Raw genomic sequence first — 26,642 nt, 5'->3', positions numbered from 1 at the left:
GCTATTTCCTTATTGTGGTTTTGTTTTATTTATTTATTTATTTATTTATTTATTTATTTGTTTATTATGGATTGCTGGATTCATTTTGGTGGTGGTTTTTATGTTCTCACATGCTATATTACTGCTTTGATTATTTACGGTTCTGCAGTCGGATGTTTGTTTAACTCTATCTCCATTTTCAATGCCCTGCGGTTTCATCCTTTTACATTATTCCTGTTTCTCTATTTTGAGTACAAGCAATCATTGGCTTAGACTTGATACAAATTTGCCCTTTGTGACACTTTGACTCTTCGACCTTTGTTTAAGGTTTACTATTCACTGATATTTAACTGCCTCATTCCTTGTGGTTGGTTAATTTTAATTTTCAGTATTTTGCTCTGGAGAGTTGTGGATTTTTGTGGATCACTAGGTCCTGAAATTCAATGGAGTTTTCCCTTAAGTGTTGGCTTTTTACATTTGTTTGTTTTGTCTTATACTCAGTCTTTCTCCTCTCATTTCTTTCATCTGACCTTTTTCTTCAAACAATCCATTCACAGTATTGATCAGCTTTGGCCGCCCAATCCTATTGTAGTATGACGATTTTTATTTTCATCATTACGTTTAGTATTTGTGTGCTCTTGACTTTCTCTTTTGGGGTTGGTTATTTGGGTGGCTTTTACTTATGATTCTTCATATTTCCCCCTGTTCATAATTTTACTCTATTTTTCTAGTCTAGTCTTTTCTTTGTTATTATTTTTTCTTTTTGTTTCATTTGTTTCTTTTAGGTACCACATGTGTAATTTTAGTTCCTGAATTGCTCCATCTTTTTCATTATTTGATTCCATTTTTGTTATTTTTAGGAAGCATTAGTACTGATAAAATGCCTACAGAGACTGAGAAGGAGTTACCCTCTCCTAGCCCCGATCCCAGTATCTCTCAGGAGGGAACCTCTCATTCCCAATATAAAGTACTGAAGACTATTGGAAAAGGAAGCCATGCCAAGGTCCTCCTGGCCCACCACCAGCTCACAGGAACCCCAGTGGCGGTCAAAGTTCTCTGAAAGAACAAGCAGTGGTTCCGGCCAGCCATGACAGAAGCAAACATAATGAGAAAGATCAACCACCCCAACATTGTTTCTCTCTTACAAGTCATTGAAAACAAAACTAGAATATACCTCATAATGGAGCTGGTGGAAGGCCAACAACTCTACCAGTACATCAGAGAGTCAGGGCACATAGAGGAGGATGAGGCCGGGCAAATATTTGAACAGATATTGTCAGCAGTGAGCTACTGCCATGGAAAGGGGATTGTTCACCGAGACCTGAAAGTGGACAATATAATGATTGATAAAAACAAAAAGGTCAAAGTCATCGACTTTGGGCTTAGCACCGAAACACAACCTGGACAAATGCTAAACCAGCACTGCGGTGCGTATTCTTTTGGTTCCCCGGAACGCTTCCTTGGACTTCTGTATGGCGGGATGAAGAATGATATGTGGACAATAGGAGAGGTCTTGTATTATATGGTAGTGGGAAAGCTCCCATTTGATTCTGTGATCATCCAAGAATTACAAAAACAAGTTGTTGCAGGGGTGTATCCTGCCCCCTGTGGGGTTTCAGAAGAACTGGAGAACCTCCTTAGTCAATTACTAACAGTAAATCCAATGTATAGACCAACAGCCAGCGAGGTGATGAAACACGCCTGGTTCAAAGAACATGGGAAGGGGTTCACAGTTCCTTGTGAAGAACTGCTTCCCCTCAGGCCAGACCCTGAAATTTTGGGTGCGATGAAATGCATGGGATTTCAAGCCTCTGTAATAAAATACTCCCTAATAAAAAGAAAGTATAATGAGGAAATGGCAACTTATTGCTTCCTACAACAGCAGGCTCTCCCAGGGTATGGCTGCACAGCCCAGGCACAGCAAGTGCGTCCCATTGCAGCCATATTTCCTAGCCTTGATACTGCTGCTGCTTTTAGATTACAAAGAAAGAGGAGTGGAAGCCTGCCAGTCCTTGACACCTTGCAGGTGTCATTCTCCCAAGGTCACATATCTCATTATGGCCAGAAGGTTCATACAAAAGGAGGAAGAAGGTCCACTGTGGCTGGTCGTCTCAGGCCACTACCGATGACACCTACACAGGACCACTATCACAAATGTGCCATGAGTGTCCCATACATTCAAACAACAAGCATCTTCAGTGAGAAGAGTAGCAACAAGGAAATAAAAGAAGATAATCTAGTCTCCCACAGAGCCCCATTAGAGGATAAGCCCATCTCCAGCAGGGTCCGGCACAGAGGTTTTAAGGGGTGGACCAGGAATATAGCAAATGCCCTGATAAAGCTTTGTTGCTGCTTGCCAAGGAGAAAGAAACCTCGCCTGGGGCAGAACAGAATCTCACCCCAGAAATGAGCCACAGGGAGAGTCCAGATAACAAGCAGCAGGCACAGCCCAGGTACCTTCGTGCTTTGTCCTTTCTAGTTTGCTCTATGCTGGTCCTTCCTCTGTCTCTGGTTTCCATTTTCCCCACAATTCTTACCTTGTATCTTCTCTAAGTTCTTTTATGAGGTTTCCCCAACACCAAGCCTTCTCCCTCTTCTTGATTTCTCCTCTTCCCAGCAGGGACTCAATATGAATTCCCCACTCTACAGAGTTTTCTTGTTGACCCATCCCTTCAGATGGACTCCAGCTCCCCCTTAGGCCAATAGCTCCCACAGGGTGAGGACTAGAGATTCATGGGCTCATGGACTCATCCATGGGCTACTGGTTCTAGCACATGTGGTCATCAATCACAAGTGCTGCAGAACAGAGTCTTATGTTTTCAAATGTAACATCCCACTCCATTAAGCCTTAAAATTAATAACAAGGATTGTCACTGAATAAGTATCAACAACCTAGTTTGTTGGTTATTGTTGATGGTCAGAATCCTGCATGCATGCATATTGTTTTGCATACTGATTTTTTCATTCCTAAGACCTAGCAATTGATATATATATATATATATATATATATATATATATATATATATATATGTAACATTTCTAAATGATTTCTTTCAAAAATCTTAACTGAGAAGTAGAAGAGAAGATTTGATAAAATAATAAGGCAATCAAAGCTCCAAATGGTAATCTAAGTATTCTACCGCATAAGATTTTTGCTTAGAATAAATTGACTTTTTTTCTCTCACAGTGCCATCTTGAAATTCTGTCATGTCCTGAGTATAAACAGGAGGTGATTTCAGACACATGGCCAAGGAAAAGACACCAGCAGAAACTACAGCACCAACAGGAGAAAAAGCAATAGCACCAGCAGCATTAGCAGCAGGAGGAGGAGGAGGAGAAAGAGGAGGAAGAGGAGGATTCCCCAACACCAATCTCCTCCCTCCTCTTGATTTCTCCTCTTCCCAGCAGGGACCCAATATGAATGATGAGTTCCCCACTCTACAGAGTTGTCTTGTTGACCCATCCCTTCAGATGGACTCCATCTCCCTCTTAGGCCAATAGCTCCACAGGGTGAGAACTAGAGGGTCATGGGATCATGGACTCTTCCTTGGGCTACTAATCCATAGAGAAACGGGCCTGTAATACCAGACACTCAAGACACACAGTAGGTAGGGGGATCAGAACTTCAAGGCTAGCCTGGTCTACATCATGAGTTTAAGATCAGCTTGGACAACTTAGTGACACCCTTTTTCTAGAGGTGAGGAGGGCTAAGGCTACTAACTCAGTGGTAGAGTACTCGTGGGGAAACAGACTGCTGTCCACTGATACCTCTCCTTCCTTGCTCGGAAATACACAATGGTATTAGAAGAGTCAAAGGTTCCTGGCCTAGCATCCACTATTCTATTTGCTACATCATTAAGGGTGCAGTTTTTGGTATTTTGGTCAGGGATCAAATCTATGAAATAAAACTTAAGCAATACTCTCATTGCTGTCATAGTGGGAGGTGGATGATAAATGCTTGCCCACCTGCATCAGTACAAAGCTGGTTCCTTGGACTCCCTGCAAACACATCACTGCTAACTGTGTGCCTTGTATAGGCTTTTCCAGCACTGTCATAGCTTGAAAACCTTCCCTGCTATGGACCCTTGAGTGGGCATCCTGCCTTTCTCAGTCTCAGAATGGAGCAAAGATCCCCTGCTCACCTCTAGGCTCACAGGTCAGGGACCTCTTCCATCCCATAGTGAACAAGACTGGCACAGCTGCACACACCTTGGAAAAAGAATGTATTGGCAACCCTTAACAAAAAAGATGGTTCTTACTTTCGATTATGGCATTCTATAAAATACGGGTATTTCCTGGTATAATTACACATGTCATTGATTGTGTGTGTGCGTATGTTTTTTGAGGTTGGAGGGGGATAATTCATTTCTCTAAGCCCCTTCCTCAATGCTGGGTGATAAACATTGACTCTCATATAGATTTTAATAATTATACATTTATTTATATATTTTTAAGATTCGTTTATTTTTCCAACTTTTGTAGCTCTTTCTGTGTGTGTGTGTGTGTGTGTGTGTGTGTGTGTGTGTGTGTTTGTGTGTGTGTGTGTGTGTGTGTGTGTAATTAGATATAATACTCAGGGTCAGTAATCCTACCCTTGAGCTACCTTATAACTTTTTATGTTTTAAACAGCTTTATTATGATATCTTTGATATATAAAGCTGATATGTGCTAGAGGTGAGCATCTTGATGTTCTTAAAGACATGTTCTTCCTCAGATACAGAACGCGAGCTGGCTAAAATCCTTGCTACTCCTGCAGATTAACCTTGTCATGCACTGAAGCAATGGGGCACATACTAAGCACACACCTTGAGCTGCTTCCTAGGTTGGTAGCACTGGCTCCATCCCAGGCACAGCTGGAGTGGGCAGCTGTAAGGTTGAGGACCTGCACTCAGGACACTGGGCCCCAGGAGCACCCCACCTGCTGGTCATCCTGTGTACCTCTGAATGTCACTCCTGGGTTCTCACTGCCTGGCACTTAACCATAGACACCACTGTAGAACTGTCTAAGGCCAGAAGGGCAAAAACATTGTTGTTATAAATTTCTACTATGGAAACATCAAATGTTGTGCTTCTTGAACAGTTTTATGAAATGAACCTGGGAGAAACACAAGAAATATGGCCTGAAGTCTCTTCTGCAACTGCCACTCCAGCATAAGCATCCACAGGCAGTCAGTCTCCTCTGCACTACCGTCCCCCTTGTTTTGCAACTCATGGATCTCCTTGCTTAGCATATGCACAAGGTGCATTTGCTGTTGCTTCTCCAGCTTCTTCCTGACATCTTATTTTTATGGGTCTGGAGACAGACTCCCCAGAGGACAGCACCTCTTTTCTGATAGTTATGAACTGCAGATCCCTGTGCTCAATAGTGGGGGGCTGCTGCAGGGACTACAACACCAGAATGACTGTTTCTTGGGGCCTCTGCAGTGTGGAAGGTTTTCCTGGTTTGGTCGGTGTGGTCAAAGATGAGAAGGAAGCAAGTTCAGGGAATGAGAGTGCATCTGTCGCCCTTTCCTCTCCTTGTCCCTGTGCTTCCTCTCTGCTTCCTTGTCCAGACAGGCCTTCTATATCTCAGACCACCACTGCTGCTCCTCACTCTTTTTTCCCAGCCACCTGTGCAGACTGGGATGCTGCCTTGTTTGCAGAAGGAGGGGGGAGTGGCAAATCCACTGAAATGCCACCAATATCTGGTGTAGTGGACCTGTGGTAGAGGAGGTGGTGGACGGAGGTCTGTTCATATGGGCTGGGAGACAGTCACAGGGGTGGGCAGCACCTCTGCTGGGGTTTCCCAATGGCCAGGACCACTCTTGGTCAGAGTGGAAGCAGGGGCAACTGACTTGGAGGAAGGGTTCAGGTGCTCCTGGCTGCATGTGCTAGATTCCACTGAGGACCTATGGATCCACATATCACTGTCACACTAGAGACCCTTGCCAGCCTCTACTCAGTGGAGCTCAAGTAGGTAAAACTTCCTGAAGCTCTTCCTTGGAAGGGGTAAGAGGCTGAGAAAAGAAAAGAGGAAGCTATACTACTTCAGGGACTCACCAGAGATATTTGCAAAATTTCATGCATGTTTCTTCCTCACAGAAGAGGTAACAAAAACTGGGGAATGGTTATATAACCAGACCTGACACTGCTTTATGGCTCACTGGCCAAGTAGCCAGCTGTTCCTGTGTCTACAAAGGAATAAAAAGATTTTTTCTATACACTGATGCATGCTGTTTGTGGCATTGTCACTCCTGAAATTTAGCTCCTAACTTCAGGTCTAGGTAGAGGGGTCTGTTCTTTTGAAATGTAAAGAAGTAAACAATCAGATGCTTAAAACTGCATAAAAGGCGTACTTTTTCCTCAGGTATCTGTTTTACAATCTTTTAAAAAGCATTCATGGGCGTTGACACCTCGAAACAAGCTTTGCCATTTCAGGAAAAGTGTGATGGAGGGAAGATTTGTATGGTGGGTTACTGGGAAGACAGGATTGTAAAGGAAATAAATAAATGGTTTTCTAAAAAGCATGTATTTTAAATGCCCTGCTAAAAACTATAATTTTGACACTATGCTTTCAATAAAAAACATTTCACATTTTATTTACTCATTTAAACTAATTCTCATTTTCCCAGATTCATTAATTTAGTATTAATTTACTTGAGTAGCGTAATAAAAATAAAACTGAAAAAATAAAAAGTAAAAATAAAAGCTGAGTCAGGGTCAGAAGAGGATTCACAATACTGCACCTAACAGACTGTGAATATATCTAGTAAACCGTACCATCAGATCTGATCTGTATCATGATCCAGAAGTATTTCTCAGCATCATGCACTCAGTCTCAACTAACTTCTTCCTTGAAAAGCTGAGCAAGAGCTGTGGTAGGAGCTACTACATGGGACTTTTAGGGTCTCACTTTATAAAAATAATTTATGTGTATGAGTGTTTGCCCAGCATGTGTGCACATGAATGCTTGACTGGTGTCCAAAGAACTTAAAAGAAGGTTTCAAATCCCCTGAAATTAGAGTTTTAGGCAGTTGTGAGCTAACACTGGTGTTGTAAAATACTGAACCATCTTTCCAGCCCCAGATTTTGATAACTTTTAGGAGGAGCCATATCTCAATACAGGATTACTATATGTTGGCTAACCTGGCTTGAGTCACTAGCTCTTACCTCTCTGCACCATGGAGGACAATGGCTGGGTAAGACAGGTGGACAGGCAGTGAGAGAGGATGCCTTGATTTGCAACTTCCAGTGTAACCATGGAACTGGTTGTAGTCATGAGTTCTGCTGCCCTAGGAAGAAAATATAAAGAAACAGTGCTCACTGTCATAGAGGAGTCTATGTTCAGAATACTTGTGCTTAGGTTCCTCAGCCTGGTTGCTGTTTGGGGAAATAAACCAGACTTTCAGAAGATTATGTCCTGTCAACATCACTTATGATAATTAATTATAAAACAGGTAAATATATTCTATTCTATAACATAAACATTAAGATATTTAAAGATTTTACAAGCTCTAAGTATATGTGTACATATTTATATAATTATTTAATGAAATGTTCTATACTAATATACATTCTTATGAGTGAACCCAAAATGAGATTCATGTGCTCTAAGAAATAGGGTTATAGTGAATGTGAGTAAACACAAAGAGCTTTTACATCACTTCATTTTGAATTCAAATTTCAAAATTAAATGCAAACTATCACTTCAGTACACTAAAACTAACCAATTAGTTGACGCGTTTAAGTGACCAATTAGTCATACCTTTCCTGAGAAAGTCCAACCAGACTAAATTCATCCACAATGAGGAGTTGGGCATGGGCACCTAGTTGTCCAACCTGAGCCACCAGAAGGGTGTAGGGAGAAAAGAAAAAAGGCAGCGTCACTGGTTGCTGCCGCTGCGGAGAGCTCATAGGCAGCACCCCACGAGCAAACTTGAGCCTCGGGACCACAGGTAAGACCAACTTTTCTGCTGCAAGAGATCTGCCTGGTGAACTCAGGACACAGAGAGGCAAAAATCCTCTAGGACCAGGCACTTCCGGGGTTTACTGAGAGTCCCAAACCCGCGGATCCTGAAACGCAGCAGCTCTCTGCTCCCGAACCCTGTGGGAGAGAGACCTCACCACCTGGTCAGGTGGGCACTCCTGAGGCTGCAGAACAGAGGAGACCACCAACACTGCCCACCCCAGCCCACATCCCTGGCCCAAGAGGAAACTGTATAAGGCCTCTGGGTTCCTGCAGAGGAGGGCGCAGGAGCAGCAGGACCGCTGTGTCTGAGACACCGACAGAACCTTAAGGGACAGACCAGATAAACAGTTCTCTGCACCCAAATCCCATGGGAGGGAGAGCTAAACCTTCAGAGAGGCAGACACGCCTGGGAAACCAGAAGAGACTGCACTCTGCACACATCTCTGACGCCAGAGGAAAACACCAAACACCATCTGTAACCCTGGTGCACGGAAGCTCCCGGAAAGGGCGGTGCAGATCTTCCTGGTTGCTGCCACCGTGGAGAGCTCATAGGCAGCACCACACGAGCAAACTTGAGCCTCGGGACCACAGGTAAGACCAACTTTTCTGCTGCAAGAGACCTGCCTGGTGAACTCAGGACACAGAGAGGCAAAAATTCCACTAGGACTGGGCACTTCCGGGGTTTACCGGGAGTCCCAAACCCGCGGATCCCGGCCCGCAGCAGCTCTCTGCTCCCAAACCCCGTGGGAGAGAGACCTCACTGCCTGGTCAGGTGGGCACACCTGAGGCTGCAGAGCAGAAGAGACCACCAACACTGCTCACCCTTGCCCACATCCCTGGCCCAATAGGAAACTGTTTAAGGCCTCTGGGTTCCCGCAGAGGAGGGCCCAGGTGCAGCACGACCGCTGCGTCTGAGACACGACCAGAACCTGAAGGGACAGACGGGATAAACAGTTCTCTGCACCCAAATCCCGTGGGAGGGAGAGCTAAACCTTCATAGAGGCAGACATTCCTGGGAAACCAGAAGAGACTGCACTCTGCACATATCTCTGACGCCAGAGGAAAACACCAAACTCCATCTGGAACCCTGGTGCACGGAAGCTCCCGGAAAGGGCAGCGCAGATCTTCCTGGTTGCTGCCGCCGCAGAGAGCTCATAAGCAACACCCCACGAGCAAACTTGAGCCCCAGGACCACAGGTAAAACCAACTTTTCTGCTGCAAGTGACCTGCCTGGTGAACTCCAGACAGAGGCCCACAGGAACAGCTGAAGACCTATAGATAGGAAAAACTACACGCCCGAAGGCAGAACACTCTGTCCCCATAACTGGCTGAAAGAAAACAGGAAAACAGGTCTACAGCACTCCTGACACACAGGCTTATAGGACAGTCTAGCCACTGTCAGAAATAGCAGAACAAAGTAACACTAGAGATAATCTGATGGCGAGAGGCAAGCGCAGGAACCCAAGCAACAGAAACCAAGACTACATGGCACCATCTGAGCCCAATTCTCCCATCAAAACAAACATGGAATATCCAAACACACCAGAAAAGCAAGATCTAGTTTCAAAATCATATTTGATCATGATGCTGGAGGACTTCAAGAAAGACGTGAAGAACTCCCTTAGAGAAACACAGGAAAACATTAATAAACAAGTAGAAGCCTACAGAGAGGAATCGCAAAAATCCCTGAAAGAATTCCAGGAAAACATAAATAAACAAGTAGAAACCCATAGAGAGGAGTCACAAAAATCCCTGAAAGAATTCCAGGAAAACACAATCAATCAGTTGAAGGAATTAAAAATGGAAATAGACGCAATCAAGAAACAACACATGGAAACAACCCTGGATATAGAAAACCAAAAGAAGAGACAAGGAGCTGTAGATACGAGTTTCACCAACAGAATACAAGAGATGGAAGAGAGAATCTCAGGAGCAGAAGATTCCATAGAAATCATTGACTCAACTGTCAAAGATAATGTAAAGCGGAAAAAGCTACTGGTCCAAAACATTGGTCCAGGACTCAATGAGAAGATCAAACCTAAGGACAATAGGTATAGAAGAGAGTGAAGACTCCCAGCACAAAGGACCAGTAAATATCTTCAACAAAATCATAGAAGAAAACTTCTCTAACCTAAACAAAGAGATACCCATAGGCATACAAGAAGCCTACAGAACTCCAAATGGATTGGACCAGAAAAGAAACACCTCCCGTCACATAATAGTCAAAACACCAAACGCACAAAATAAAGAAAGAATATTAAAAGCAGTAAGGGAAAAAGGTCAAGTAACATATAAAGGCAGACCTATCAGAATCACACCAGACTTTTCACCAGAAACTATGAAAGCCAGAAGATCCTGGACAGATGTCATACAGACCCTAAGAGAACACAAATGTCAGCCCAGGTTACTGTATCCTGCAAAACTCCCACTTAACATAGATGGAGAAACCAAGATATTCCAGGACAAAAACAAATTTACACAATATCTTTCTACAAATCCAGCACTACAAAGGATAAGAAATGGTAAAGCCCAATGTAAGGAGGCAAGCTATACCCTAGAAGAAGCAAGAAACTAATCGTCTTGGCAACAAAACAAAGAGAAGTATAGCACAAAAACATAACCTCATATCCAAATATAAATATAACAGGAAGCAATAATCACTAGTCATTAATATCTCTCAACATCAGTGGCCTCAACTCCCCAATAAAAAGGCATAGATTAACAAACTGGATACGCAACGAGGACCTTGCATTCTGCTGCCTACAGGAAACACACCTCAGAGACAAAGACAGACACTACCTCAGAGTGAAAGGCTGGAAAACAACTTTCCAAGCAAATGGTCGGAAGAAGCAAGGTGGCGTAGCCATTCTAATATCACATACAATCAATTTTCAACTAAAAGTCATCAAAAAAGATAAGGAAGTACACTTCATATTCATCAAAGGAAAAATCCACCAAGATGAACTCTCAATCCTAAATATCTGGGCCCCAAATACAAGGGCAACTACATACGTAAAAGAAACCTTACTAAAGCTCAAAACACACATTGCACCTCACACAATAATAGGAGATTTCAACACCCCCACTCTCATCAATGGACAGATCATGGAAACAGAAATTAAACAGAGACGTAGACAGACTAAGAGAAGTCATGAGCCAAATGGACTTAACAAATATTTATAGAACATTCTATCCTAAAGCTTCTCAGCTCCTCATGGCACTTCCTCCAAAACTGACCATATATTTGGTCAAAACACGGGCCTCAACAGGTACAGAAAGATAGAAATAATACCATGCGTGCTATCGGACCACCACGGCCTAAAACTGGTCTTCAATAACAATAAGGGAAGAATGCCCACATATACGTGGAAATTGAACAATGCTCTACTCAATGATAAACTGGTCAAGGAAGAAATAAAGAAAGAAATTAAAGACTTTTTAGAATTTAATGAAAATGAAGGTACAACATACCCAAACTTATGGGACACAATGAAACCTGTGCTATAGAGGAAACTCATAGTGCTGAGTGCCTGCAGAAAGAAACAGGAAAGAGCATATGTCAGCAGCTTGACAGCACACCTAAAAGCTCTAGAACAAAAAGATGCAAATACACCCAGGAGGAGTAGAAGGCAGGAAATAATCAAGCTCAGAGCTGAAATCAACCAAATAGAAACAAAAAGGACCATAGAAAGAATCAACAGAACCAAAAGTTGGTTCTTTGAGAAAATCAGCAAGATAGATAAACCCTTAGCCAGACTAACGAGAGGACACAGAGAGTGTGTCCAAATTAACAAAATCAGAAATGAAAAGGGAGACATAACTACAGATTCAGAGGAAATTCTAAAAATCATCAGATCTTATTATAAAAGCCTATATTCAACAAAACTTGAAAATCTGCAGGAAATGGACAATTTCCTAGACAGATACAAGGTACCGAAGTTAAATCAGGAACAGATAAACCAGTTAAACTACCCCATAACGCCTAAGGAAATAGAAGCAGTCATTAAAGGTCTCCCAACCAAAAAGAGCCCAGGTCCAGATGGGTTTAGTGCAGAATTCTATCAGACCTTCATAGAAGACCTCATACCAATATTATCCAAACTATTCCACAAAATTGAAACAGATGGATCACTACCGAATTCCTTCTATGAATCCACAATTACTCTTATACCTAAACCACACAAAGTCCCAACAAAGAAAGAGAACTTCAGACCAATTTCCCTTATGAATATCGACGCAAAAATACTCAATAAAATTCTGGCAAACCGAATCCAAGAGCACATTAAAACAATCATCCACCATGATCAAGTAGGCTTCATCCCAGGCATGCAGGGATGGTTTAATATACGGAAAACCATCAACGTGATCCATTATATAAACAAACTGAAAGAACAAAACCACATGATCATTTCATTAGATGCTGAGAAAGCATTTGACAAAATTCAACACCCCTTCATGATAAAAGTCCTGGAAAGAGTAGGAATTCAAGGCCCATACCTAAACATAGTAAAAGCCATATACAGCAAACCAGTTGCTAACATTAAACTAAATGGAGAGAAACTTGAAGCAATCCCACTAAAATCAGGGACTAGACAAGGCTGCCCACTCTCTCCCTATTTATTCAATATAGTTCTTGAAGTTCTAGCCAGAGCAATCAGACAACAAAAGGAGGTCAAGGGGAAACAGGTCGGAAAAGAAGAAGTCAAAATATCACTATTTGCAGATGATATGATAGTATATTTAAGTGATCCCAAAAGTTCCACCAGAGAACTACTAAAGCTGATAAACAACTTCAGCAAAGTGGCTGGGTATAAAATTAACTCAAATAAATCAGTAGCCTTCCTCTACACAAAAGAGAAACAAGCTGAGAAAGAAATTAGGGAAACACCACACTTCTTAATAGACCCAAATAACAAAGTACCTCGGTGTGACTTTAACCAAGCAAGTAAAAGATTTGTACAATAAGAACTTCAAGACTCTGAAGAAAGAAATTGAAGAAGACCACAGAAGATGGAAAGATCTCCCATGCTCACGGATTGGCAGGATTAATATAGTAAAAATTGCCATTTTACCAAAAGCGATCTACAGATTCAATGCAATCCCCATCAAAATACCAATACAATTCTTCAAAGAGTTAGACAGAACAATTTGCAAATTCATCTGGAATAACAAAAAACCCAGGATAGCTAAAGCTATCCTCAACAATAAAAGGACTTCAGGGGGAATCACTATCCCTGAACTCAAGCAGTATTACAGAGCAATAGTGATAAAAACTGCATGGTATTGGTACAGAGACAGACAGATACACCAATGGAACAGATTTGAAGACCCAGAAAAAAACCCACACACCTATGGTCACTTGATTTTTGACAAAGGAGCCAAAACCATCAAATGGAAAAAAGATAGCATTTCCAGCAAATGGTGCTGGTTCAACTGGAGGTCAACATGTAGAAGAATGCAGATCGATCCATGCTTATCACCCTGTACAAAGCTTAAGTCCAAGTGGATCAAGGACCTCCATATCAAACCAGATACACTCAAACTAATAGAAGAAAAACTAGGGAAGCATCTGGAACACATGGGCACTGGAAAAAATTTCCTGAACAAAACACCAATGGCTTATGTTCTAAGATCAAGAATCGACAAATGGGATCTCATAAAACTGCAAAGCTTCTGTAAGGCAAAGGACACTGTGGTTCGGACAAAACGGCAACCAACAGATTGGGAAAAGATCTTTACCAATCCTACAACAGATAGAGGCCTTATATCCAAAATATACAAAGAACTCAAGAAATTAGACCGCAGGGAGACAAATAACCCTATTAAAAATGGGGTTCAGAGCTAAACAAAGAATTCACAGTTGAGGAATGCCGAATGGCTGAGAAACACCTAAAGAAATGTTCAACATTTTAGTCATAAGGGAAATGCAAATCAAAACAACCCCGAGATTTCACCTCACACCAGTGAGAATGGCTAAGATCAAAATCTCAGGTGACAGCAGATGCTGGCGAGGATGTGGAGAAAGAGGAACACTCCTCCATTGTTGGTGGGATTGCAGACTGGTAAAACCATTCTGGAAATCAGTCTGGAGGTTCCTCAGAAAATTGGACATTGAACTGCCTGAGGATCCAGCTATACCTCTCTTGGGCATATACCCCAAAAATGCCCCAACATATAAAAAAGACACGTGCTCCACTATGTTCATCGCAGCCTTTATTTATAATAGCCAGAAGCTGGAAAGAACCCAGATGCCCTTCAACAGAGGAATGGATACAGAAAATGTGGTACATCTACACAATGGAATATCACTCAGCTATCAAAAACAATGACTTTATGAAATTCGTAGGCAAATGGGTGGAACTGGAAAATATCATCCTGAGTGAGGTAACCCAATCACAGAAAAACACACATGGTATGCACTCACTGATAAGTGGCTATTAGCCCAAATGCTTGAATTACCCTAGATGCCTAGAACAAATGAAACTCAAGACAGATGATCAAAATGTGAATGCTTCACTCCTTCTTTAAAGGGGAACAAGAATACACTTGACAGGGAATAGAGAGACAAAGATTAAAACAGACACAGAAGGAACACCCATTCAGAGCCTGCCCCACATGTGGCCCATACATATACAGCCATCCAATTAGACAAGATGGATGAAGCAAAGAAGTGCAGACTGACAGGAGCCGGATGTAGATCGCTCCTGAGAGACACAGCCAGAATACAGCAAACACAGAGGCGAATGCCAGCAGCAAACCACTGAACTGAGTATAGGACCCCCGTTGAAGGAATCAGAGAAAGAATTGGAATAGCTTTAAGTGGCTCTAGACCCCATATGAACAACAATGCCAAGCAACTAGAGCTTCCAGGAACTAAGCCACTACCTAAATACTATACATGGACTGACCCTGGACTCTGACCTCATAGGTAGCAATGAATATCCTAGTAAGAGCACCAGTGGAAGGGGAAGCCCTGGGTCCTGCTAAGACTGAACCCCCAGTGAACTAGATTGTTGGGGGGAGGGTGGCAATGTGGGGAGGATGGGGAGGGGAACACCAATAAAGAAGGGGAGGAGGGAGGGGGATGTTTGCCCGGAAACCGGGAAAGGGAATAACACTCGAAATGTAAATAAGAAATACTCAAGTTAATAAAAAAAAAGCAGTGGGGAAAAAAGGCAGCATCAATGCACAGCAGCATTCCTCACACCACACAGTCAGTGCACAGCAGCATCCCTCACACCACACAGTCAGTACACAGCAGCATTCCTCACACCACACAGTCAGTGCACAGCAGCATTCCTCACACCACACAGTCAGTGCACAGCAGCATTCCTCACACCACACAGTCAGTGCACAGCAGCATTCCTCACACCACACAGTCAGTGCACAGCAGCATTCCTCACACCACACAGTCAGTGCACAGCAGCATTCCTCACACCATATTCAATGAACTGCAGTTTTCTTCACACCACACAGCATCCACAGCCATGAGCATCTGCACACTTTTTCACAAAGCTCGAGTGCAGAATGCCCTTCACTGATTCCTTTAAAACAAATACTGGCCACATCTGCAACACTGCCTTGGACAACGACTTAACATACATTTCCAGTTTATACCGGCCAGCACCCTATGCAAAAACAAGGTCAGAACAGAACAATGAAATCACACAGCAGGAAATGAGCAAAATCCTACCCACATATACCCTGGAATCTTGACTAGTTAGGAAAATTTCTATTTTATGGTTCCAAACTTCTAAGAAAAATACTCCTGTAAAATGGACAATTGGGTCAGAAAATGCCTATGGACTTGGAATACTCAAAATGATTATTTATAAAGTCTAAAACAGCTACAAATCTAAAGGAATGAGAAACATAACAAGTGACCAGCCCTTACCCACATCAGGACAGAAAACCAGCTTGGTACTAAATAATCCAGCATCTGCCTTCTCTATCTTCCATTTAAACATAATTTATAAATTTTAAAACAAGAAATTAACTTCTTGGAGGAAGCAGTTAACAGCATTTTGTAAGGAACTATTATCCAGAAAGTACTCTACTGGAATTCATACCCTGGAACTGAACAGTCAAATGCACTTACAATAGCATTCTATGGAAAGCTAATGAAATGTTTGAGAAAAATCTTAGGTATGGTATATAATTTCAGGATCATCAATATTCTGCTTAGAGATCATAATATAACAACAAAAGAGTTTTGGATCACATAGGGAAATATTATACAATGCAGTCATGTGCATGAAGCCTTACCCGGACATTACTGGAATTAGCACAACATTATGTGTATACTTTTGTACTAACAATAAAAATAACTTACCATAATAACTGTGAGATAGTATATCATATAATAATGTATCATAAAAAGTGACTTCAAGAAATGAAGAAAAATTTCTAAAGAAGGAATCAAGAAGATGTTATTTTATATGCACACCATCTGTATTTCCACCCAGTAGTTAACATTTTAGTTTACCTTTTTCATTGGTGAGACTGGTCCATTTTCTCCCCTGCAGTAGGGAGTAGGGACAAGGCAGCAGTCATCAAGTATGCAGTGTGTTACTGTTTCATAGGCATACAACCTGTGTTTTATTTACATATATATATATGTATGTATGTAATAAAATTATGAATAAAATAATAAATTACATTGTACATTAGTATATAAATAGAAATTATATATTATAAAAGAGAATTGTCTTATATAGGGTTCTTTAGAGTCACAGAACTTATGGGTAATCTCTGTACAGAGAGACAATTTGTTGATGACTTGCAGTCTGTAGTCCAACTCCCCAACCATGATCAGCAGCAGGTATGAATGGGAGTCCAAGGATCTAGCAGTGGCTCAGTCCCACAAGGCAGGCAGACAGGCAGGTGAAAAAGAGAGACTCTTCCTTCTTCCAATGTCCTCATGTAAATCCCCAGCAGAAGGTGTGTCCCAGGTTAAAGGTGCATACAACCACAGCTGGATCTGGGACTTGCTTTGTCCCAGGTGACCTTGAACTCAGAGACCTCCTTGCCTTAAGCTCCTGAGATTCCTAGCCACTTTGCCTCATGATCTCCATGCCAAGATGCAGTTCAGAAACTTGTATCTCCCAGCCTCAACATCAGGATCAAAGGTGAGCTTTACAATTCTGGGTTGTAGTTCATTCCACTTATAGTCAAGTTCACAACCAGGAATAGCCACTACGAGTATATACGATGTGTCATTATACATGCACAATATATATACATACATATATATATATATATATATATATATATATATATATATACATATAAATTTGAAAACACCACAACATTTTATTAGTATATGTTAACCGAGTAAAGTGACAGATGTGGCATTTGTCTGCACATCATGCATGGGTGGGAGAAGAAATTATAAGCCCTTGCATCAAATGAGGAGCTGCAGTTAACAGCAGCTGATAGAAATTCATTCTTCCTTGGGGGAAGGCCATTGGTACGACTCCCAGTGAACAGCTGTACACACAGTATGCAAGCCTGACCAGGTCTAACAGGGCTTAATGAGATACAAAAAAATGTGTTTATGTGTATTTCTGTACACACACACACACACACACACACACACACACACACACACACACACAGAGGGGTGGTTTAGTGGTGCTGACTTTTAACCCAGGATCTGATTCAGGCGGACCTCTGTGAGTTCTAGACTAATCTGATTTACACAGCCAGTCCCAGACTAACCAGGGCTATAGAGTCAAAAGGGGGATTCTGAGAGGAATCTTTTAGAATTTGGAGGAGAGAAGTTAGGGTTGATAAGACCATATTTTACTGTATAGATGTATGGAAATTTAAATAAGTGAGAAAATACATGAAGTAACTGAGAGGAAAAAAGTACACTCAATAATGGCAACTTTTTGAACTGACTTTTGTCCAGTTACTTGGCAAAGCAGAAATAAATATGCCTTTAACTGATTTCATCTATGGCAATGCCACTTTCCTTGAGTCAAAACACTTAACATAGATGATTGGAAATGACCTTGAAATCACAGTTACCCTCAGCATCCATGGGCTACATTGAAAATTTATAGTTCTGATTAAGAAGCTGGAAGATATTTCGTAACTTTGTATTATCCACTGCGGATTATTTTATAGATCTATAGAATTCCACAACTCAGCTGTTAATTCATTCAATTCTCCCAGTAAACATCCATGGTACAGTAATGATGCCCTAATCTCTTTGAACAGGTGCTCTGGTGCAGAGTTTGCCTGAGATAGCCCAACAGCTGCATCCTCTCTTGTCTCCTTCTAGAGAGCTTCATGACTCTGCTGAACAGAATATAAAGTTGGTTATTTGTTTGGATTTTACTTGGGATTTTTGTTTTTAGCCTTTTCCCTGATATCTTTTCATGATATATATTCTATTTTTCTAACTTTGATTTTAGTTCATTTCAAGCACATTATGCTACATGCAATTTTAAAATAACCCAGCACTAAGTCTGGCTAAACACAGGCATCAGAGTTTCACGCAGCCTGCATGGCTACTTCTATGCACTTGTTACTCTGCATCCTAAGGCTCGATTGCTAAGCCGATTGTGAACCAGTTTAACATAAAATACCTTGACTACTCAAGATGAAATTGCTCTTTGTTTGAGCATGTGAAAAGATAGTCTTTTTATGAGCCAAATTTAATAATAACCAATCCTAAGTCTTTGCTCATGCCTTGTGAAGGATGGCATAAGGAATCTTTACCTTTCTTGTTTGGTTCTCTAGAATTTTCTAGTTCTTCAGGGTGGCTCCCTCTGCCCTTTCTGATCCAGAGAACTCTGGAAGGAGTCCAGGGCCTAATTACTTTTCCTATAAGCAGAAACATAAGGTCTTTCTCCCAAACTAGCATGTCCTTTAGCCAGTAACCAGAAAGATTTTTAGCTTGACATCTTTCCCAGAAAAATAGTAAAATAACCAGAAAATTCAAAATCACACACATTTTGAAAATTAACTTCTCAACAAAGTAACTAAACCAAACAAGCACAGTAGAAACCTTTCTTTCCGGCCTTTTCTAATCTGCCAGGCCAGGATATTGAACCCACTTTTGAGAGAACAGGAGCATCCTGTGAGACACTGAGACTTTCCTAGAGGATTTTATCCTCATCCAATCTCTGTTGTCTGCTTTGCAGGTTGTAGTTTTTCTGTTAGCTCAGCTTCTCCCTGCACAGCAGGAGCTCCCAGATAATCAGGGCCCATTTTCCCTGAGTTAGCTCTGAACCTCAGGAGGAATTCCCCAGGTGACTGAGGCCAAAATTGTGTCCTCTTCTATCCAATTAAACCAAATTAGCAACAACTAAACCAAACTTTATTAAAAGCAGGCACCCTTTACTTTCCCTCTCTGCCTGGAGCCATTCATTATACTGATTCTTTTTACAGGAGGAGAACTCAGAGCCTGATTTGGGTCTGTCTATCCCTGTGTTTAGATTCCCATGTGCTGGAGTCCCTTGACTCATCTCTGCTCATTCAGGAATCTAATTCTCTCATCCCTAGGACAAGAATCCTAACTCCCTAGTGGATTGATGACTACCACACTCGACGTCATCTATTGCATGTAGTTTTAAATTAAACCCATGCTAATTCATTCTATGCTCTGGTATCAGTGGTTAGGTTCACCCTACATGGCTAGTTCTATGCAGCCATCTTGTCTTGGTTCCTGCTGTTAGTTTGCTACTTTAACCAAACAAATTTTAACTGAAGTGCCTGGAGTGCTGTTGCATTTCTCATCCCACCCACACCCTCTGGCTGGCCTGCAGAAGGCTGGGTAAAGTTCCTCTCACAGGACTTGCCTTAGTCATTTGAAATGAAAATACCAGAGGTTTATACTAACCAGATTTACATGGGTAAATCTCCAAACCAAAAACGCCCATGCAAGGAACAGAAAACTCAATAATATAACGACAAAATGTGCGATTAGATTGGACAAATACACCTCTACACCACTCTATTGCCCATTATGAAATCTCTAGCTACTTGTGGCTCCTCCAGGCCACAGGGGTCTGCTCCATTTTCAACCTCTTCCTCCTCCATCTACTTCTTGCCCACATTCTCCATCTCTATTTTTCTTTCTCTCCCTTTTCCAATGCATTCTGCTCTACCTTTTCCTTCCATTGTCCAATCAGAGGAAGTAACCTTTATTTGGCTAATTACTATTTCACCTGACATCATCTGAATATGTGATCTATTGCACTACAGGTCCACCCTGTTGGGAAAGCAAAAATACAAAGAGCAATCCACAAGACATTTTGCTCATTTTGAGTTAACACATATAGTAATTTCACTACATCTTTTTCATCATTTTTATTCTATTCTTATTAAGTTATTTCTAGGGAATATTTGTAGTTTTAACTACAATGCTTACACATAGTAAGGAGGAGTTACAACACCCTAGACCTGAGCAGAATCTCTGAGGAGGTATACTTCCACTGTCAATACAAAGACTTAAGGACCATGGGACACAGGAGCAACGCCAAGGTCCCAATACCACACCATCAGCTCCCTGGCAGCCCCATGACCATCAAACTGCTTCTAAAGAAGCAATGGTGCCAGCCACTCATGACCAAGGCAGAGACAATGATGATGGTCGACCACCTGAACAGCATCTTATTTCCCCATTAAGAGCTCATTGAAGGACAACAGTTTTATGAAAACACCAGAAAATGGGGGTAAGGTAGAGGAGGATAAAGTCAGGCAAATATTTAGGCAAATTAGAGCAACTGTGAGCTAATGCCATGAGCATGGTATAGTACACAGGGAACTCAAACCATATAAGATTATGTTGGACATAAATGGATAAGTTAAAATCGTAGACTTTCTTTCGCATTAGAACACAAGTTGAACCAGGGCAATGCTGAACTGGCACTGTGGTGCTTTGTCTTTTGGAACTCCTCAACTCTTGCCCAGCAAACTTTATGATAGTCCACAAAATGACATTTGGACCTTAGTTTTACATGGTACTTATTAAGTTAAGATCTTTACTCTGTATTCATACTAGATTTGAAAAGACTTGTTGTGGCAATTGTATTCTGCCACCTGTTGGGTGTTAGAAGAGATGGATAACCTGCTTAGCCTCTTAATGATACTCAACATGAAATATAGGATGACAGTCACTGATGTGATGATGTACCGCTGGTTAAAGGAAGACCGGAAGGCTTTCTCAAATCCCTATGAGGACTGAGCTCCATCACACAGGACCCTGTAATTGTGGACGACATGGAACACATTGAGTCCAGAGCCTAAGATATTACATTGTATAATCAACCCATGGGATCATGTTGCTTACTGTCCTGGCAAGTTCTCCAGGTGCAAGGCTGAACAACAGAGGCTCACACATTGAGTTCAGTTATTCCCTACCCTTGATGATAATGATTCATTCCCTTTGGGCTCAAGGAAAAGTGGAAGCTACCCCACCCTAAGCACACTGGTCTCATCATCCTCCAATGGCTTTCTGTTTCCCTGCGGCCATAAACTGGTCCATGATTAGGCATAAGAGCCCCTGGTGCTGCCCTTCTCTCTTCAGGCCACTCGAGATGACACCCACACTGGAGAAACATGCATCCATGCCTCCAGTGTCGCCTGAATACACTAAATAATCAGCCTCACTGAGAAGAACAATGGCAATAAGAACACAGAAGCCAATCTACTCTCCTGGTATGCCTCAGTAGGGAGAAAGTCTGTCCTCAGCTAGTGCCAGCCCAGAGGTTATAGGGACAGACCAAGCAAAAGTGGTGTTCCTGACACAATGAGGTCCATTGTCAATGGAGGTCCTGGGACAGTGGATGTGCTTCAACAGTTGAGGTCCTCAGAATATAGAGTAGAAGCTATGGAGGTCCCAGGACAGGGGAAGTGCCATATCAATGGTGCTTCGACAACTGTGGAGGTGCTGCAACAGTCGAGTTCCTTCAAATTGGAAGACTTGTGACAGTGGAGTGGCTGAGTTTTTGGAGGTACTGCAAGAGTGGAGGTACTGTGACAGTTGAGGTGCTTCATCAGTTGAGGTCCTGTAACAGTGGAGTTCCTAAGACATTTCAGGTCCTTTGACAGTGGAGTAGCAGCTGGGACAGTGGATATGCTGCTACAGTGGAGGTCTTGAAAAACTTCAATTGATGCACGAGTCAGGATCTTTGACCTAGGAGGTGATGGGACAGTACAGGTGTAGGAGAGCCAGTAGAGGTGTGGCGACAATAGAAATGCTATAATAGTGAAAGCCTTGCAGCACTAGAGGTCCTGTGATAGTGGAAGTGCTTCGACAGTAGACGTACTGTGACAGAGGAGGTCCTGCCAATTCTAGTTTCAGAGGAAATAGATGTCCTGAAAAGTGGAGGTCGTTCAATAGTGGGCTTCATGTGACAGTTGAGGTGTTACCACAGTGAAAGTCCAACATCAGTGGGTGGACACGCTGTGCCAGTTGAGGTAATGGAACTTGGATTTCCTGAGTTATTGGAGGTCCTGTGACTGTGGGGTCCTGGGAGAGTAGAGGTGCTGAGACACTGCTCTGTGACATTGGATGACCTTGTGACAGTTTAGGTGCAGTGACAATGAAAGTCCAGTAACAGTACACATACTGTGACAGTAGATGTCCTGAAAATTGAGGGTCCTGAAAATGCAGCCGCTGTTAGTGAGAAGGTCCTATGACACTGGAGGTCCAGTGATAGTGGAGGTACTGGGACAGAAGCCACACTGGAACAGTAGATGTCCTGCTACAGTGCACATCAAAGTGCTTGTAACGATGATGATTTTTGACCACTCTAACTTCATTTCACTACGCAAGTAATTGAGTCTGAGACAAGATAATACCTTGTCATGGTGCTACTTGAATGCCACTAGTTTTACAGTTAAGTCTGAAGGTCTAGGCTGTGACAGAGGAGGTCCTTTGACAGTGATGGCCCTGCAAAATTGGACATCCTACAACACTGGAGCTCCTGCAACAGTGGAGTTCTTGAGACTCTAGATTTACATTGACATCGCAGGTCCTGCAGCAGTGGAATTTCTCTGCTAGCTGAGGTCCTGCAACATACTAGTTGCTGAGAGAATCAATTTTCTGCAACAGTGAAGGTCCTACAATAGTTCAGGTCCTGAAAAGTTGAGACTCTGTGAGAGTAGAAGTACAGGGAAAGTGTATGTCCTGTGCCAGGAGAGGCCCTGCAATTTGGAGGCCCTGAGAATGTGGAGTTGATTTGACAACAGAGTTTCTACCACACTGGTGTTCCTGTGACAGTGTCCAACAAAGTCCTTGTATTAGAGAAGAAATAATGCCAGCCAGCAATGACCATGGAAGTGATGATGATGGTTGATCACCCCAACATCATCTCGATTCTTCAAGTAATTTAGACCAAAACAATACATCTATTCATGGAGCTGGTTGAAGGGCAACAGCTTTACAAATACACCCAAAAGTATGGCTACCTAGAGCAAGGCAAGGCCAGCAAAATATTGTGTAAATAATAGCTGTGATGAGCTACTGCTATGGGCACACAATATTTCACAGGCACCTAAAGCCAAAGAATATTGTGTTGTACATCAATGGGAAAGTCAAAATTACCAACTTTGGCCTTAGTATCCCATTCCAATCAGGGTAAATGATGAACCAGCACTGCAGTACTTATACTTTTTGTGTTCCTGAACTCTTCTTTGGCAAATTTTATGACGTTCCAAAGAACTAAATTTGACGCTTAGGTGGAGTTTTATATTTCATGGCAGTCAGAAAGTTTCCATTTGACTCTCTCTTCATTCTAGAGTTGAGAAGACAGGTTGTAGCAGGAGTGTGTGGTGCCTCTGGTGTGGTGTCAGAAGGACCTACTTAGCCTCCTAATGACAGTCAACCCTAGATATAGGCCAAAAGTCACTGTGGTCATGATGCAACCCTAGTTCAACTAAGGCTAGACGCAGTTCCCAAATCCCTATGAGCAACTGATCCCCCTCAGGCCAGACCCTGTAAGTATAAGAGCAATGGAATATATAGGATTCCAAGTGCTGGAAACTAAGGACACTTCAACTGAACAAAATTATAACCAGACCATGGCATCCTACTTCCTTCTGCAAAGGCAGGAAGTTCACAGGCAAGACAGCACAAAATAGGCTTGGACAGTCAGCACAGTGGAGGTGTGGGGAAAAAGCAGGTGCTAAGACAGTGGATGTCCTGCTACAGTGGCCTCCAAGTCCTTAAGAGGAAGAAGCACTTATGCCATCCAATAATGACCACGGCAATGATGACAATTGTGGTTAACCACTCCAACATCATCTTCAATAATTGAGACGAAAACAAGTAGATACCTTGTCATGGAGCTGTGTGAGGTTCAATGTCTTCATTAATGTATCTGAAAGTATGGCTACATAGTGAAAGACAAGGCATGGGAAATACTTATGCAGATATTAGCAGCCTGGATCTACTGTCAGGGGCACAGAATAAATACAGGACTTCAAAACAAATAAAATGGTGGATAAGAACAATAAAGTCAAAATCATCGACACTGGCCTTAGTACCCAAGACAAACCAGAGCAAATGCTGAACCTGTACTACGGTGCTAACACTTTTGATGCCCCTGAACTCTTCCTGGGTTATACTTATGATGGTCCAAAGAACCACATATGAATGTTAGTCTTACATTTTATGGTACCTGAAAAATTTACCTCTGTTTTCATATAAGAGCTGAAAAGACAGGTTGTGGCAGGTGTGCATCTTGACCACTGTGGGGTGTCAAGAGAGCTAGATGACCTGCTTAGCATTTAATAACAGTCAAACCCAGAAATATCAGTCATAGACATGATAATGCACCCCTGCTTCAAAGAAGATTGGGAGCGTTTCCCAAATCCCTATGAAGAAATGATACCTCTCAGGCCACACCCTGGAATTTTGGAAGTAGTGCAACATGTTCCATTCAAAACACAAGACATAAAGATTCTTTACATCAAAGAAAGTCTAAGCGGATCATGGCATCCAACTGCTTACTGGAAGGACAGGCTATTCTGATGCCTGGCTTCATACCCAGGCTCAGACAGTGAGTCTAGTAATGGCTCCATTCCCTACCCTTAATGATTATGCTGCTGTCCCTCTAGGACTGGACTGCAGAGGAGTGGAAGCCAACCCACCATTGACACATTGGACTTGTCAACCCCATGGCCTCATTTATGCCTTTGTCTATATTCTAGTCATAGAGCTTTCAGAAGAACCAGTGGGACTGGCTTTCTTCACAGGCCACTACAGATGACCTGGACAAAACATACATGCCAGAGTGTCTTCTTCCTTCATTCAACAAGCAGCCTCAGGCCGAACAGAAGCATCAATGAGAACACAGAAGACAACCTATTATCTCTCTGTGCATGAGGAGAGGGCGAGTCTGTCCCCATCAGTGGCTGGCTAAGAGGATTCAAGGGATGGTCCAAGAAATTAGGAATATCCAAATGAAGCAGTGTTCCTGTGCTCAATCAAGCAAGAAAACTCTCCTGGGCAGGACAGTGTCTCTCCTGAGAAATGAGGGCTGGAGACAGCATCCAAAAAATAAGCGGCAGGCAGGCAAGGACAGGTACCTTTGTGCTTTGTTCTACCCAGTTTGCTCTGTGTTGCTTAGCTCTGTCTCTGGTATCCATTTCTGCAAAATCGTTTCTGTCTTAACTTTTTAAGTACTGTATCATTCTTCCGCCAATTCTTCTCCCTCTTCTAGATTTCTCCTCTTCCGAACAAGGACTCAATATGACTGATGTGTACCCCAGACTTCAGAGTTGTCCTGTTACCCCATGCCTTTACCAGGACGGTATCACCACCAAAAGGAAACGGTTCCCACAAGGTGAGGTCTAGAGGCCTATGGATTCATGCAATCTTCTAGGGGCAACTGATCCTTGCACATATGGCAATTAATCACAAGCGATTTGGAACAAATTCTTATTTTGTCAAAAGTAACATCATTCTCCATTAAGCTTCAAAATAACCAGCAAAGCCTTGTAATAAGTGATAGTGGTGTTGATAAAGCAGTGAAGCACCCGTGACATTGTAGGTCCTTCAACAGTGGAGGCACTGAGAGACATTGTAGTTCGTGCAACAGTGGAGGCACTGAGATAGCGAAGGTCCTTTTACATTCAAGATCATGCAACAGTGGAGGTCCTGAAAGAGTGGGCGTCCTGAGACATTGGAGATGGGATTGGTACAGTGGAGGTCCTGAGACAATGCAGGTGTTGCAAGAATGGATGTCCTGCAACAGTGGAGTTCCTTGCACAGTAAAGGTCCTGCAATAGGGGTTGTCTTTAGACAGAGGAGGTCCTGCTACAGTGGAATTCCTGTGATAGCTGAAGTTTTGAGACAATGTCAGACCAGGCACAATGGAGATGCTGTGCCAGGAGAGGTTCTACACAAGTCGAGTTGGTGATAGAGTGGATGTTCTAAGACAGTGGAGATCTGGTGACAGTGGAGGTCCTGCACTATTGGAGGTTCTGGAACAATCGAGGTCCTGAGACAGTGCAGTTGCTCGGACATTGGAGTTTATGCACCATTGTAGGTCATGTGAGAGTGGAGGTGCTGGGACAGTAAAGGTGATGGGACAATGGAGGTCCTGTGACTGTTTTGGTGCTGCGATATTGGAGATCCTTCATCAGTTGAGGTCCTGGCACATTTGAGGTCCTGAAATATTGGATGTCCTGCATTATTGGAGGTCCTCAGTCAGTGGAGATGGGCCTGGGACAGCTGAGATCTAGTAAAAATGGG

The 26,642-nt window shown here is 42.4% G+C and overlaps 1 pseudogene; it reads left to right on the top strand.

Moving 5' to 3' along the window:
* Window positions 1-1,159: 1,159 nt before the first annotated feature.
* LOC148007112 (sperm motility kinase Y pseudogene) lies at window positions 1,160-26,003 on the top strand (annotated as a pseudogene).
* The last annotated feature ends 639 nt before the right edge of the window (window positions 26,004-26,642 follow it).

The sequence above is a fragment of the Rattus norvegicus genome, chromosome 1 (assembly GCF_021556685.1).
Source record: "Rattus norvegicus strain SHRSP/BbbUtx chromosome 1, alternate assembly SHRSP_T2T, whole genome shotgun sequence".
Lineage (NCBI taxonomy): Eukaryota > Metazoa > Chordata > Mammalia > Rodentia > Muridae > Rattus > Rattus norvegicus.
This window is presented reverse-complemented; position numbering and strand designations above follow the sequence as displayed.